We start from the raw sequence: 6,000 nt of genomic DNA on the forward strand, positions 1-6,000 counted from the left end.
TCATCATGTGGAATTGGCATCAAACGCTGTGTATACGCTCGGTTTATAAACAAAAACCTTTTCTATTACATGTTCTTTACTTTGCTATAAAAATGCAGAAAGGCCTTTGATTTTGCATCTTTAATACAACGAATACAATTTAAAATGTGACTATTTTCTTTTCCGCTTTCAAGCATAAAATTACTTGAACCATGTACACTCTTAAAATTATTTGTTATTATGAAATAATTTAAATTGAAGTGATTGACATGTATAATGCACTAGATCGAGAGAAAAAACTTATTGGGTATTTATTCAATCCGTTCCGTTTATGAATATATGAACAGCAGCGAAAAATAATATGTATTCCTTTATTATAAAATACGTTGATCATGCTTCCAATTGAATAGTTTCGTTTTGTCGGGAAAACTTTTGGAAAGCTATTACTCGAATGAATTAAGCTTCATAAAATGCGTTGTTGAGATTTTTTAGTGTATGGATTATGATACTCTAGTGACCGTTATGGCTTGTGGGCCTCTTGTTTTAGGTATCAGTAGTTCATGCTCCAAACTGATGAAACGCCGGTATATATCTCTGATTTTTGTGTCATGGACTGCTTCTAGCCAGAAATACGAAACCGATAAAGGACACCAAAGGGTCACAGAACAGGCGCTGACATCGTTCAGTTTGAGATGGGGTCCATAGTAAGCCATGCTTATCTTTATGACCGTACCAATATGGGCAGTGCTTGTTTTACAAACTCTTAACTAAACCTATGAGCAAACTGAGGCCTTACTCGATTTTTTCTAGGAAGTTTTTTTCCTATCATGTCTGATGACAGTCCAGTGGAGATAAAAGAATAGCTGGATTGCAATCGTCATGTACGTCGAAGGGCAACTCGTGTATACAATTAAAATAATTAATTCGCCTGTCAAAGCACGACCTGGTTAACCCCACCCCTCATTGAACAGATTGTTGGTCTGGACTGTCTTGGTAATACATGAAAGTATTGACACTATTATAAGAGTAACAAAATCGTCATATAGACCAAAAATCACTTCCCTATGGTTCATGATTCTGTACTTCCAGAGGATGCTTCCACACAAGTGTCAGCTTTCCTGGCTGATTAGTTTCTGAGAAGAAGATTTTTTTAAAGATTTACGCTATATATTTCATATGTAAAAATTCGACACCAATTGTGGCCCCACCCTACCCCCGCGGATTATGGTTTAAACAACTTCGAATATACCTTATCTTCCACTTAAGTTTCAGCTTTCCTGGCCAAATGGTTCTTGAGAAGAAGAATTTTGGAAATTTCTCATATATTTTCACTAATTCCTAATTATCTGCCCTTGAAAAAGGGCGTTGTTCTTAATTTTCACAATTGGAATCCATTTTGCCCAAGGGTGATTAATGACAAGTTTTGTTGAAATTGGCTCAATAATTCTGGAGAAGATGTTAAAATTGTGAAAAGTAGACGGACAGACGGGCGGACGGACGACTAACGAAACGTGATTAGAAAAGCTCACGTGAGCTTTCAGCTCATGTAAGCGAAAGGAACTTACATATTGGTTTTAATCCAACGAAGAACTGGTTTTGAAATATTTTATTATGCAAAAATTAAAATCAACAAAGTATGAACACAGTCAAGTATTTTATATTCAAATTAATAGCTATAATAAATCCAAAGAGTTCCGTTACACAACCAACAAGATGATACACGTAAGCTGGTAATTCTAGTGTTATAAACATGAGATACAGATAACAAAGACAACATTTTATAATTAAAAAGAACAAGTGATGCATTTTGTTAAATATTTCTTATTAGTGTTAAACCAACAACATAATTAAACCTTACGATACACAGCCACTTCATTCTGTGTTAACAAAAATTGAAATCTACCAAGTATGAACACATGTTTTTTATATTCAAATTTGATAGATATAATAAATCCAAACAGTTCTAACACTTGCAGAAGAATTTTGGAAATTTAAGCTTTTAATGATGTACAAAATGTTACACAACCAACAAAATGATACACATAAGGTAGTTGCTTCCAATTTTATAAACATTTTTAAAGACGTTTCTTTAAAATGTAATTTCGATGAATGTCAGCATTGTATTACATATATGCATGATAGCTTTATAAGTACCGAAGTCTTCTGAAATACGGCTCCTTGATTCAAAGTAAGGGTTGTTTCGTGGCTTAACAAAGCGAATACCGTACAATGGAGCCATTGTGTTCATAGCCTTTCCTTTAACCTTTTATAACAACCGAATCTGACATTGAACATTGATACGGCCAGTTAGTTAGTTAGAAATGTCACTAGCTGCTTTCTTCATGGATGTATTAATTAACAGTTGCTTTCATAAGGCCATATAAAGTAATTATCAAGTTGATATCAAGTTATGAGTAGAACCATGCAACGTGTTCTCGCTAATTAGTATCTCTTTGATTTGACACCTCTTGTAGATTGAGGTCCACCGATGGAATGGGTTGACATATTTGCACACGATTTTTGTTAAAACAGCTACATAGTAAACTAAATGCGTGGCATCTACATACTCGAAACCGAAACACAAATAAAAAGGGATTCAGCAAGCTATTTAGGAAAACAACCGCAAACCCAATTTTACGAATACGAAGCATTTGCTGATAGATTTCACCTTCCAGCGTCAGCAGAAGTACGTTTAGAAGTGCATGAGGTAAAAAACAAACGATGAAAGTCAGAACAACGGCCGTTAACTTCAGCGTCTGGCGAATGTGTCTTCTTCCTGTTGTACCGTTGAGTACATTTCTATTCTTCTTTCGGATGACAATAGAAATATATGCATACAAAATGATATTCCAAATGACAAACGCAAATAAAGTATATGTTTGAATTTGAATTCCGATTGACTTATTGAACGGAATACTACACGTATCATTCAAATTTCGACCATAGAAAGTAATTGTTCCAAACAGAAGCCCAAGAAACCATAATGACAAACACAGCATTTTGTAATATAGGGCTGTTGCAAGGCGTCCATATCTGAATGGAAACATTAGAGATGCTGACATGTCCATCGAAATCGCACTGATGTTTAGAAACGAAGCCATGAGGACGGTAGTAGCAAGTATTAAGTGTATTTTACAAAACACTGCGCTATTTAAAACGGATAAAGGAATCAAAGCCAACAAACCTGCCGAAAAATCGGTGCACGCAAGGCAGATTGAGAGACTCCGAATGTTGTTTGGCAACTGCAACGAGCGAATCAAAATAAAAATTGCAAAGACGTTTTCAATCACAACGATGGCAGCTAATATCCTCATTACAGAAGGAAATAAAAAAGCCTCATCGGTAAAAGTTATGTTCGACTTGTTCGTAGAGTTCATGGTTACACATAGATATTTGTTGTAGATTGGTACTGAGTTTATTGACTGAATGTCATCAATTGCATATGGAATAACGTTCTGTGTGTGTATATATATATATATATATATATATATATATATATATATATATATATATATATATATATATATATATATGGATAAAATATAAGTGATATTGGAAAGGTAAAAAAGGTCAGATAAAGGATGAGCCCTATTTTAGCCAATAGAATTTCCCCACAAATCATTCACTGTGGAGTGTTAAATGACTTTGACTGGATTAATACTGGGTCTCCGCCTTAAAGTATTGTCCACTTGTATTTCTGGAAGTCTAGAGTAATAAACGTAAATACTTGTATATCCGTAATGGTTATGTGCTTTTTTAATTGCAATTCTTCCAAATCCCTTTCCTTCGTTATCGTACTCACAATGGAACCATTTTAAACATTGTTTGGACAGTTTTTCTTCTTTTCTTTTATTTATTAATTTAGACTTCATTTCCTCTATATAGAACATAATACATAACGTAAAGTTTCTAAAGAGTCACATCAAATTATACATTTAAAAAATATATAATGGGGGGGGGGGGAAGAAAAATTAAAAATACACAAGTGCACATGATGTTCTCATAAGTAAAATACATCAGAAGACTCTGCTCTCGCACTTCGTATTAGTTTGAAGTTAAGAATACGAAATGCTTCATTGGCGGATTCATGAGTGGTGTGTATTCTCTTTTGAGAAGTTGACAGACATAGCCTACATCCACTTCTCTTCGCGAAGATTCATATTTTGATTCTTAAAAGCGTGTAAATGTCGAAGCTGAAGACGGTCTACACGTCGTCCAATATTTCGAATACAGTTTACCTTAATTTTCGTAACAGATCTATCATTTCTACAAATTTTAACATGAATGCATGCATACATCACAAAAAATCAACACTTACCCGCTGTCAAATCATTTTCTTAACTTCTACATTACAGGTTTAAATTATGAAAATTACAGGTTTAAATTATGAAATCGTTCGCTATAGGGGGTTTAAAAAGTAGAAAATTTATAGTCGGAAAAACTGGAAAAATATTGTTCTGTGTAAATGATTGTAGACTTTAGATTAAGGGTATTTTTCTTAAAATTTAAAAGGTATAAAGAATGGTTTTACAATTTAGGAAAATTAGCAACATACACGATTAAATGACGTGTCACAAAATTTAAAAAACCCCTTTATTTGAATCTTTCTTGTATGTTATATAAATCAATATTCGTTTTAATATTTAAAAACAGATGTGGTGCAAAAATTGTCTTTTAAAGAGATGGTTAAAAAGGGAAGAAATGCCACTTTGTAATTTTGTGACTCACGATTTGCTTTACTAATGTACCTTGTAAGATTGAGTTGATTCAGTAACGTTTTCAAATTTTAACCGAAACACAGTCATTTAATCTGCGCTGAGCTAGATAAACAATGTGATACTCAAAATTTAAACCCGGGATGTAGAGGATGTAGGCTATGTCTCTCCACTTTTAAAAAGAGAATAGAATGGTATGGTGCCCCAGCAGTTCAAGGAATAGGTCGTTTACTGATAGCCCACACAATTCTGCAGAGAGCCGCACATCAAAACAGTTTATGATCACGCCCCATTCGTTTTACGCGAATTCTTGCCATGGATTGATAAGAAATAAAGAATGATAAAACACGTTGGAGAATGAGTTATTGCACAAAATACATGTATAAAGATATCCATTTAAACGGGTGGAAGTACAGAGTTTGCAAATAAACTTGCAGAGTTTGTTCGATTTCTCGATAGTTTTCGGGTTTCCAACAAATAGAGGACGGATTTGAGTTGATATAAAAATCCGTGAAAAGTGTGAAGTCAGTATCCTGAGGCATACGTATTTGCCGCTGGGAAACATGTAATGCAGTCACGTTGTCATGTACAATTTTTCTTCAGGAAGGTTTTTCAGGAAAAAATCCATCGTCTAGAAATGTCTACAAATGATCAGTAAGATTATATGAGTGTAAAACATCCATAATACCCGGGATAAATCTCAACTGGTTTGTCGAGAGATCGTGGAAATAAGAAATAATCTTGTTAGGAAAACGTTCTTTGTCAACATTTTTGGGTTGAGGCGACACAATCGGCCAAGGAATAACTTACAGCTTTCGAACGTCTTTTTACTGCTTATGTGGGGAATACATCGAAATAGGATTCACACATATCTGATCAGCTTAATTTGGGTTACAAGTTATGAGATTTTGCAAATAAAATTTTAGAATGTTTCTAAACGACATATTGTTCCAGAGTTCCGATGGTAGCACACAATTGTTTTGGACAGATGAGTCAGTATTCTGGGATTAAGGAATAGTGTACCAAGGTCAGATAGTGCGAAATAGAATTCGAAGTAAGATTCGGACTCCATCTCTCGGGGTCTGCCCTTAAACATGCATAGTCCGTTTATAGTATGTAGGTGCTTAAATAATTTGGTCCATTCCAGGCAAGTGTGTGTTTGTAGGAAGAGTGTGGAATGGACATTTAACGTGCGTAGTCACTATTTTAAAAAGATCACTGATAATCAATGTTCTTTTCTGTATAGAGGTCAGTCTGTGGTAGCTTAATTCAGTAGACGACGTTCAACTTCGTTTCCACCCCTGCG

The sequence above is a fragment of the Magallana gigas genome, chromosome 5, assembly GCF_963853765.1.
Source record: "Magallana gigas chromosome 5, xbMagGiga1.1, whole genome shotgun sequence".
Classification (NCBI taxonomy): Eukaryota; Metazoa; Mollusca; class Bivalvia; order Ostreida; family Ostreidae; genus Magallana; species Magallana gigas.